The following is an 11,760-nucleotide window of genomic DNA, read 5'->3' as shown; positions in this document are numbered from 1 at the left end:
GATTACTGTAAACACTCCTATCTTTCTGTCTCTCGTTTTGATCATTTTGAAAAATATGTATTAGTGTGATCATTTTCCGTCTCTCGATACAAATGTGATCGTTTAGAAAAATGTATTTGTGTGATCATTTCCCGTCTCGATACAAAGGTGATCATTTTGAAAAATATTGAATGTGGAATTAATACAAATGATCATTTTGTGATATAAATCTTATAAACTATAGTTGTAATATAATGCATAATTCATTTTCTTTAGGGATGAGTATTCCTTGTGCAAACATCTACTTACTCCTTTGTCAATAAATTTATTTGCTTATAAAATACAATTTATATAAATCTTATAAATAATACAATTAAAAAGTACAAATTCTGCTTATACAAGTCTGTTTATACATATAAATGTATTAGTGTAAAAGTTCAAATAAAAAAAAGAAAAAAAATGTGCTTTAATTAAAAATATCAGATGCTATTCGAAAATTATTTGACATAGATATTCACCTTAATTAAAAATATAGCTAAAGTTGTTATTTATAGAGAATTTTTTTTAATAATAGTATATTTAAATAACGAGATTAATTATGATGCATTAGAATAAATATTTATATATTTTTAATTAATTAAAAATTTATACTTTTTAAGATAGTTATTGTAAAAGTCAAAATATAATACTCCATAAAAGATAATTTATGATTAAAGCAAAATATCTTTACATGATTAATGTATGGCAAATTTTAATGACATTTTCTCTACCACTCTATTATTAGTCCACATTTATTGAAAATCATAAATTTAGTGAGTCTCATGTCTCATTTAACGAGTCTCATTCTATAATACTCTAGTTTTTATTCCAAAAATTAAATATAATACTAGTATTTATTATATATTCTATTTTGTGGTCTTTAATTTACTAATATATATATATATATATATATATAAAAAAGATAATAATGAGTTGAAAATAAAAGAGGGTTATTTTTTTTAAGTAATGAGTTGACAAGAATTTTAGTAAAAATAAGAGTTTTGGACTTATGTCTATATGAGTCTAACTCTTTTTTATAATCATTAGAGTTTTAAGACTTAATATTTTTCTAATAGTTTTTTTCTTGTTTTATCTCTTTGAAACCTTCATGCCTTTAGAACCCAAACGAAGGAGCAAGAAGCTTGAGTAAATAGGTTGAATATGAAGTTAGCGGAAAAACACATAGAAGGGGGAGTTGAATATGTGTGTGTGTAAACAAAATGTGTGTGTGTAAACAAAGGTATTTTAAAAATATTTTCGCAAGAGTAATGCTCTTCGTCCACTGCACTTTTGAATATCAGACGATTGTGCAAACTTGATTAACGAACAATCAATGCGTCTGAATGGTTTATCGTCCACTAGGAAAAATGTCTCGTAAAAGTATTAGTTGAAGGTCTTACATTTTTCTTTTCAAGATAGTTTCGTTTAAGAATAAGTAGCAGATGAACTTTCAGTGTAATAAGTTTGTCAAGCAAAGTTAGTGTCTTCGTCTAAAAGTTGTTTTAAATATATATGAACATTGGATGAAGTAAATAAAAGAATGTAATCATTTTATACTAGTTCGCTCAACAGAGCTACGTCCAGTCTCCTTCAACTTGAAGGGTTCCACTAGATATGAAATAAAGTACACAAGTATTGTTGACCACTTCTAACCCGTTGACTTCACTCATCAACGCTAGTATATTCTTCTCAGCCTCTTCAGGCTAGCAATGAGTATTATGAATCACCCAGGTTAGAACCACTTCTGGTCCAAGTATTCTCGACCACTCCTGGCCCGTCAGCTTCACTCACCAACGCTAGTATATTCTTCTCAGCCTCTTCAGGCTAGTAGTGAGTATTATGAATCACCCAGGTTAGAACCACTCCTGGCCCATCAGCTTCACTCACCAACGCTAGTATTCTTAAACCACTTCTGGTTTCCCAAGTATTCTCGACCACTCCTGACCTGTTGACTTCACTCACCAACGCTAGTATTTTCTTATAAGCCACTTCTGGCTAGCAGTGAGTATTCTTTGACAAGCCCCTCCAAGCTTTACAAGTATTCTTTTCCTAGCCTCTTCAGGCTTAACGATGATACATGTGTAGTCGGGTTCAAGTGTTTTGGGTTACTCTCACAGAGAGGATACATATATGATCTACACTCACTAAGGTTTTCTTTCTAAGATATACACATTTAGAATTCCTTAGTTTACTTAGACGAATACACTAATGTATTTTTGACTCAATGCGCATTGTCTCTAGTTTCGTTGAACCATGGGCTGGATATTACTCTTCGTTATACTTGCACCATTTCGGGCCAACCAGCCAAGCCTCACAAGGTTTGATGTTGAGGCTTATATATTGTGAAATCTGCCCGTTGCAATTGTCCGTTGAAGCAAATATAGCCGTTCACGACCGGTTTGATCTTCTCATTTAATGCTTAGATTCGTGCATTAAATGTTGCTTCCCGTTTATAGACAATGCATGAAGTTTTCTTGCTCAGTTAGTAGCTGTATTTGAATGTAGCAAAGTCTTAGGAAACTTCTATCCTTTTTTGACCCTATAGCTATGGGGCTTTTGTCCTTGCCTAAAAAAGTGATGTACTTTTTCTGACATATGCATGATTTAGCGTTTGAGCATGCTCTTCTCCTTTCTTCTTCTCTTCTAATAATTCGAATGACTTCGTGTATTCTTTTGTGAGTGTAGATGATGTTCAAAGCTTGATTTCTCAGGTGATTGCATGTCATTCTTCGTCTACGTCTGGTAGTCGACATTTAGTTCAATACTTCAACCTTTGTCTAATCATTTTCGTATTGACTTTTCCTTTCGTCTTGATCAACCTTGTATATGGTCAGACTTTCAATCTCTTCTGGAATTTCTTCTTGGTCGTTGAGCATCTTTCGTCTGAGTCTTTATGTGTTGCCATAGATTATGCTTGGCATGGTCTTGTTCTTGATTTGGCTTGTTGAGTGCTTATGTTGGCCTTTCATTTTGTAGCGGCTGATGCTTATGCCTCTTCGTCATTTTACCTGTTCTTATGTCTTTCTGAAACACTAACTCACTTATTAGAGATAACAACATATATTATATTTGTCTCACTCAAAACCTTTTCTTTTTGGAATTTCTTCGTCGATCTTAACGGAATAACTTTGAAACTCTTGTGTTGTAGGAATGTTTTTTAAGTATGAGTGAGTGAGATATCTCGTTTTTTCTTTATTTTCTAGATAGGTTGTGTCTGAAGCACTTTTTTTAATCTATTTTTGTTCAATTGAATTATTGGTTTAATTGTTTTTTCAATTGGTTGATATGTTGTTCTTGAATTTGGTTAAGATAGAGGTTCCTTGTAATTGAGTTTTATGATGGATTTGCAAATGAATTGTATATGATTGTGGCAATTATATGAATAGGAATCAGAATATGGTATAATGACAGTTATTATTTGTTTGAAATGTAAGCTATTTTTTCATTTAGAACCTATAATTTTGATACACTTTGAGTGCATTTAAGGGATTTTGTGAAAACCCCAATTTTGGAAAAAATTGTAAGTTAATACTGAGTGTTTGGTCTTTGACCATATGAAACTAAGTGAGACAATAGGCTCTTACTAAGTGTGATAGTCATAGAGATCATTAATAGTTTGATTCTAAGTGTGAGAGTTCTCATGCTAAGCATATGAGCCATAGAGAGTGGTCATTTTTTGAATGCTAAGTGAGACCAAGTCTCATTAAGTGAGAGAGTTACAATGACTACAATAGTTTTGAAATTGTAACATTGTGTTGTAGATTATTGTTTACTTAATTTCATTGATTAAATAATTTTTGTGATATATATGTTGTTTTAATGATTTATAAAATTAAGAATTAAGGAATTCTTATAAGTTTTTATATTGTTTGGAGTTATTTTAAGTTGAGGTTAATGTTGACCGAGTTTAGTGGAAGGTATATAAGCTTTTTTTAAGACTTAAACTTTACAAGTTCATTTCCTTAAGAATTATAGAGAAAAGTTAGTGAGATAGACTTTGGAGCTAAAGGAGACCTTTTTCCTTTTTGACTTCATTGGAAAGCTTCGATCCTTCCCCAAAACACCTTTTGTAGGAGTTGAGTGATGATTCAAAGCTTTAGAGTTGAGAATCAAGAGTTAGGGTTCTCATACGATGAAAGTTGAGGGTTCATGTTCTCCGTGTTCTTCTTTTTCTTCTTATTCTCTAGAAGATTAGAGGTAAGGGAAACTCGTATATTGACTATTGTTATGTTGTATATGCTAATTGTTGTTTGAATTCATCCATATTTGGCTATGTTGTTGAATGGAGAAGAACCTTGTTACTTGATTTTTGTGTTCTTAATAGATGGAGAATGAAATTGATGATTTTGAACTTTGTTGGTTGCATGTTATAATTTTATTGACATTTGAGTTGTTTATAATGTATATGTGTTGTTTTATGAGTTTCATGTTAGATTGGAAGAAATTTTCAAGAGAATTGAGCTAAATTGTGATTTTGTTGAGTACAAAATGTAACACTATGCTTAAGTAAATGGTAAAGGTCTCTGGCCAAAGGTTCAATCAACCTTGGGAGAAAAAGTATATAAGGTTTTTATTTTGAATAGAACTCATAATCTCTTGTTCTTTAGAAACCTTTGAGAGAGAAGTTTTTATTCTTCTTCCCTCTTTCTTTCTAGGTTTCCCTAGATTGCGAGATTCGTACCTGAGAGTGTCAGATTCGAAGCTTAAGCTAAGAATCAAAGGATTGAGGCAGTGTAGAGGTTGGACGCGTAGAGTTTTTCTTTCTTCTCCTTTTTTCACTACAAAAAAAACACTCATTACTAACGGACTTTTTCCCACGGATAAATATCCATTTAAAAAATGACATTACTGACGGATTTTTCCGACGGATATGTGTCCGTCTGAAATAAATGATTCTGAAGGATATTACCCACAAATTTTTTCCGTCTGAAATTTCAAATTGATGTTACCCACGGATTTTTTCCGTAGGAAAATTATGATGTTTCAGAAAGATATTTCCCACGGATTATCTGTCTAAAATGTTGTTCGTAGAAAATGAAAAAAATTCGTTGGTAACTTTAAAAAATTTAATGATAAAATATTAACAAATTAAATTCTTAAATACTTAACTAATTTTCTCGTGCTAATTAATTTACCATACCAACTATTATATATATAATTTATAATTAAATGATAGTATAAAATAATAATTTACTATCAATATATTTTAATATTATATAGTTAATTTTATTTAAATTGAGAAATATATAATTAGTGAAATGATATTGATGCATGATAATATAAAATTAAAAGATAATTTCTTAACATTTATAATAATTTTACCAATTTTGAACTATATTATTTTTAATAAAACAAGATTATTATTTAATAAAATTTTAAAATGATTTTTTAAAATTATTATCGACAATACCCACAAAATTACCAACGTTATTATCGATGAATGTATCCGTAGATAATTATTTTTTATTAATAATTTATTTTAAAAATAATAAAATTAATTCAAAAGTAATTATGATAAATAAAAATTAAATTAGATAATTACCCAGAGAATCACCTATGGATGTATCTGTGGGTAATTACTGACGGATAAATTCATAGGTAATTACCAACAGATAAATCCGTGGATAATTATTTTTTATTAATAATTTATGTTAAAAATAACAAAATTAATTTAAAGGTAATTATAATAAATAAAAATTAAATTAGATAATTATCCATAGAATTACTTACGGATTTATCCGTGGGTAATTATCCGTGAATAATTATTTTTTATTAATAATTTATGTTAAAAATAATAAAATTAATTTATAAGTAATTATGATAAATAATAATTAAATTAGATAAATAAAAAATTAAATTAATTGTACGAAAAATTGTAGTTAATTAAATAAATTATTTAATCAAACAAGACTTCTCTTCTAAATAATTTGTGTCAATTATATTTATTAATGTAAGAAATTAAGTTGTTTAAATATTTTTTTATAAATGTAATATATTTTTATTTTAAAGTTGAAGTTCTACAACATGATATTTCATTATTTCAAATTCTTTACTATAAAGATAAAATTATTATTTTTCAATCATTATTTTTTTTTTATTAATTTCAGTTCTTAAAATTGATCTCTAAAGATAAAAGTTGTGTATTAAAATATATTTTAAGTGTTTAAGTCAATTGTAATTTTTCTTTAAAAATTTAATGTTAAAATTAAATTAGTAGATTGAAATGTAATATTAATATAATAAATAATAAAATATATCATTCATAACATATTAAAAATTAAAATAAATTTAAAAATAAAGTTTTATATGATTATATTATATATACCTATTATAAAAGGGATACTTAGATATGTAACTATTTTTTAGTCTCTACTTTTAAATTAACCATTATACCCCTTTGATGTAAAACATATTTATTATATCTTTTATGAATAATAACTATCTGCAATCTTATAATATTTTATCTATATGTAACTATTAGAGACACGAAATATCTCAATCACTCTATATATATATATATATATATATATATATATATATATATATATATATATATATATTAAGATAAGATTTTCAATACATTAAAAATAAATACCCATTATAGATTTTCATGTCCACCAAAAAGAGGGCCTTCGAAAGATACGGGCTAAGGCCCAAAAAGAAAGGGCAAGAAATAAAGGAATCCAACATGCCCAAAAGTACACGGATGGGTTTTATATCCGTCCGATCAATCACCAATGCCCCTATCTGAACCCGATATATAGCCCTATCATTCCAAACAATTTGAACCTTTGCACTCTTTTCTTCTACATTCTGCAACTCAAGTTCGGAACAAGATTCCAAAGTCTTTTGAGGTTAGTGTTCCTTTACGCTTATGTATATTTGATTCTGATTTTTCGTTTGTTCTGGAAAATAGCTCAGTGCTAAGGTTTTCTCATGATTTGAATTTGTTATAGGTTTATTGGAGTTTTTGAATGAATGGTTGGGTTTGGTTTAGGGTTTATAATGTGGGTGAAATTAGGAAAAAAATTTGTACGTTGCAGTGACTATTTTAACTATGCACGCAGTGAATATGTAAAAGCCCCTTCCCCCACCCTGATTTCCATGCTCGCTGAACCAAGAATTTTGCAATATATATAATGACTAATTACCTACCTTTCCCTTTTTCTTGCTTGTAATAACCCAATTTCGTCCGGGAAATGTCAATTTTGTTAAAAACAATAGCAAAAAAGGTAAATACAAGAAAGAATAAAAAAGACAAAAATATGGAAGCCAATTGTAACGCCTCATTTTTTTTTATATCTTTATGGGGGGGTAATTTAGTAATTTTCATATGATTTCAGATGTCCAAAACGGGCTGTTCCTAAACTGGAACGGGCCGTTCCAACCTTCCAAAAAACCTTATAATTTTTAGCCCAGAACGGGCCGTTCCAAAACTGGAATGGGCCGTTCCAACGCCCTGAAATTTCTAGTCCGGAACGGGCTGTTCCAAAACTGGAACGGGCCGTTCCAACCATCCAAAAAGACTTATAAATTCTAGCCCAGAACGGGCTGTTCCCAGAAACTGGAACGGCCCGTTCCTAAACTAGAACGAACCGTTCCAACCTTAAAAAAGGACCTGTAATTTTTAGCCCAGAATGGGCCGTTCTCGAACTACCAAAATACATAAAAAAAATTAGTCCAGAACGGGCCTTTCCGAAATTGGAACAGCTCGTTCCGAAAATGGCCGTTGTGAGTAAAATTGCAACCCCGGAACGGGCCGTTCCGGATTCAGACAGGTCATTCCGGTCCCTCCTGAAAGTCTATAAATAGCGACCCTTCCCCTTCCCACCTACACACACACATCTCCACCTTGGACCAGAGGGAACTCAGAGAAAGAGACCAGCAAGTTACCGCTACTGTAGTGAAGAATTGTGAGTATATTAAACTCACTTCTTTTTATTTTTTATTTTTATATCTGTCAGTAGTCCTTATTTAAATTCAAAATGTGATTAAATATTAAAATATAGTGTTACAATATTTAATATAAATATATGAAACTATTGTATCAAAAATTTTATTGGAGGAATGGTTAACTAGATGTGACATCTTTTTAACCTTTGAATTTAAAGTACAAGTTGTGACAACTTATCTTTAAATTTTTTCTCCAAAAACGAAAATGTCCAATTAATAAATTTTTTAATATCATAACATCTCTAGCAATAATTATAATTAAAATTTTATTGAATTGACTTTGGTGTACACCTTAGTCAATTTTATATTTTTAGGGTGAATGAGCTGAGACAGTTCAAGAATCCTATATTTAACAAAAAATAAAATTTAATTAAAAAATATCAACACATAAGTATTTTCTATCAAAGAACTACGTGACTCTGATTCTTCATTACACATGAAGATACGTAGGAGCAAGAACTAAATCTTGTCGAGCCAAAAAATTAAAAAATATATTATCCTCCTTTTTATGTAACAATAATAATTTTAACCTTTTTTAATGCATAATTTAAATTAGTTAAATAAAATATATTTGATCATTTTAGTGAGATAAATATTTTATAAATTATGAATAATTAGTTTAATTAATTAAAAGGTAATCGTCTTAGGACGAACGTTGTGAGGTGCTAATGCCTTCCTCACATGTAATCGACTCCCGAACTCAAAAAATTTGGTTTTCGCAGACTATTTTCTACTTTATGGTTTTTCCAATGTTTTTCCGTAAAAATAAAATTGGTGGCGACTCCACTTTTTTCAATTTATTTTTCGCCGTCCTGTCGCGACCGAGGTTGCTACAGATGGTGACTCCACTGGGGACTATTTTTGAGAGTCAAGCTTATAATAATTAGTTAAACTAATTAATAATTTTTTAAAATGTTTATCTCACTTTTATTTTATTTTATTTTTTTTTTATGTTCCTTATTTGTTGTTTGTCTTATATGCATGAATTATATAAATATGTGTTGTGTAATTTGAACTTTAGGTAGAAGAATTTTATTTTCTATATCATATGTGCTGTGTTTTGTATATTGGATAGTGTAGGATTGCTCCCTTCACACACTTCACTTGCACAATTTCACACACGTTTATGAGTGGGGTCCTATGCCCGGACTTGAGTGCAACTTAGGATAGTAAGAGGTTGAGTAGTAGTAACCTTCTTGATGAACATCTTGTTTGGTTATTATGAAGGCCTCACTTAGAGTTTGATCCTTTCAAGGGTATTATCACCTCTAATAGTTTACCTATTATTGTGACTAATATCCTAAGAAGGGTTATTGGCTCTAGGAACCTGTTTTAGAACTATAGTCCCACCCTTTTGAGAGGAACATGTGTTAGTAGTCCATAGAGTTTTCAACTTAAGGATGCCCTTATTAAGTATCACAGGAGCAATATTCTACCTTTACGTTCGAATGACGCAAAAAAGAGAGAAATTTTTATTCTATTCCATAATACACATCATACATTTATCTTTTAACTTTTATCATATCTCACCCCTCTTCAATATAACACGCATCACAAAAAAACTATTCATGCATGCATTCATCTGCATTTCATAATTCATTCATGATATGCATCTTACATCTTTATATAAAAATAATACTCTATGAAATCATTCATACAACTTTAAAAGATCGCAATTGTCATCATCATTGACACTTGTTTCTAAAAAAATGAATACAGTTCTCTCTTGCATAATTCAAAGTAAGATCATTATTCCATTTGAGAATTTAGTCTAAAATGTATCTCATAACATTCAATATTTTCATAATCTCCCATGACATTCACGCATAAGCATTATTTAGATTAAGTAATCATGTTAGGTATATCCATTAGGCATATCCATCATCCTTTCTCGTCATAATTGCATTCATTATCACTTAATCATTGCAAGTCAAATGCATTTGTTTCTATAAAAAAAATCAAAAAAAGAAAAACAAAAAAAAACATTTTTTTTTCTTTCATTTCAAATTATTCATTTCTAACATTTTTCTTTAATAGATGCATTTCATAGTAAAATAAAGGTCTAATTGATTGCTCATTCATGTCATTTTAAAAAAAAATAACAACTATCTAATTTGATTATTTTCTTTTAAAGAGGATGTTAAGCAACAAATTTATGCAATGTCTAAAAAAAAAGGAAACAAAGAAAAATGGGGAATAACATGAAATTATTGTTCTCACTTACATTTAATTCTCAATCAAGAAGATGAGCTCTTTGACAAATTAACTTGTCAATTGACATGGTTTTAAAATCATTGTTAACCTTTTGAAGTACTTATTTCATTAACTTGCATAACGAGTTGTGTTGTTATCTTCATTGTCATAAATTGTCTTTGTCCCATTACATCTCATAATTTTCTCATTATTCTTCCAAAAATGAAGAGTTTGTCCTCATAAAAAGTCAAATCTGTTAGATGATTCTCAATTAGAAAGTTTGGCAATAGAAATTTGAAGATTTCTTATCGGGGCAAATTTATCATTTTATGAGTATTTGTCCAACCATCTACCACATTTAATGGAGATAAGTTTTATGAGCAAAAAAAAAAGTGAAAAAATGTAAAGTTCGTTAGACTGAAAATTCAAAAGGGCGGTCTAAGCAAAAGTTAGGACAATAAAAAAGAAAAAAAGAAAAAAAGAAAAGGAGCAACATGGAGTTCATTAAGTTTTGTCTTAGGATTAACCTTTAAAAATAAGTAATTGAGATTTGAAATGATGTATGACTATGTTTCTCTATCTCCAAAAATATATCACTTGCTACCCAAATTTGAGCCTAAAAGTGAAAATTTTCTTCAATTACCTCAAAAATTACCTCAAAACAAGGCTCACCCTCAAAACAGGGGCAACACAATGGTCCCATTTAATTTAGCTTGTTTATGATACCATCAAAACAATGAAAATGAAAAAGAAGAGAAATGAACCAAAAGCATCAAAAGGCCATTGTTTTATCCTTGTGACAAGCAATGTGGTGGTCAAGTTCATCAAAAGAGATTTAATTTGTTATTATGATGGTCTATCTATTCATATCGTTATTGATAATAAGACCAATCTGAGTAACAAGATGATGAAAGAGTTGTGTGAAGAGTTCAAAATTCAACATCACAATCATTCACCATATTATCCTAAGATGAATGGGGCAGTAGAAGCGGGAAATAAGAATATAAAGAAGATTATTCAGAAGATGGTGGTTGCCTGCAGGGATTAGCATGAAATGCTCTCTTTTGCTCTACATGGATATCGCATTTTTGTTTGCACTTCTACTGGGGCAATTTCGTATTCTCTAGTTTATGGTATGGAAGCAGTCATTCCCATTGAAGTTGAGGTACCTTCTCTAAGAGTATTGGCCGAAACTAAACTCGAGGAAGCATAATGGGTTCAGGCTCTCTATGATCAGTTGAACCTATTTGAAGAGAAGAGATTAAATGCCTTGTGTCATGGTCAATCATATCAAAAAAGGATCAAGAGAGCTTTTGTCAAAAAGGTCCGCCCGCAAGAGCTTCAAGAAAGTGATTTGGTATTGAAGAAATTCTTACCACCTCAAAAAGATCATAGAGGGAAGTGGACGGGAAGATCTATTGAACTCAATAAACTCTAATGCAGTCAAGAAATATTATGCAAAATAATAACAAAAATAAAAAGCTCGCTAGGCTGAAAACCTGAAAAGGCAGTTTAGGCAAAATTTAGAGCGACCTGCTAGGCTAAAAACTCGAAAAGAGCGGTCTAGGAAAAAGTTAAGGTCTAAAAAAAATGAAA

Source organism: Cajanus cajan, chromosome 3 (genome assembly GCF_000230855.2).
Source record: "Cajanus cajan strain Asha chromosome 3, NIPB_CcT2T_4, whole genome shotgun sequence".
Classification (NCBI taxonomy): Eukaryota; Viridiplantae; Streptophyta; class Magnoliopsida; order Fabales; family Fabaceae; genus Cajanus; species Cajanus cajan.
This window is presented reverse-complemented; position numbering follows the sequence as displayed.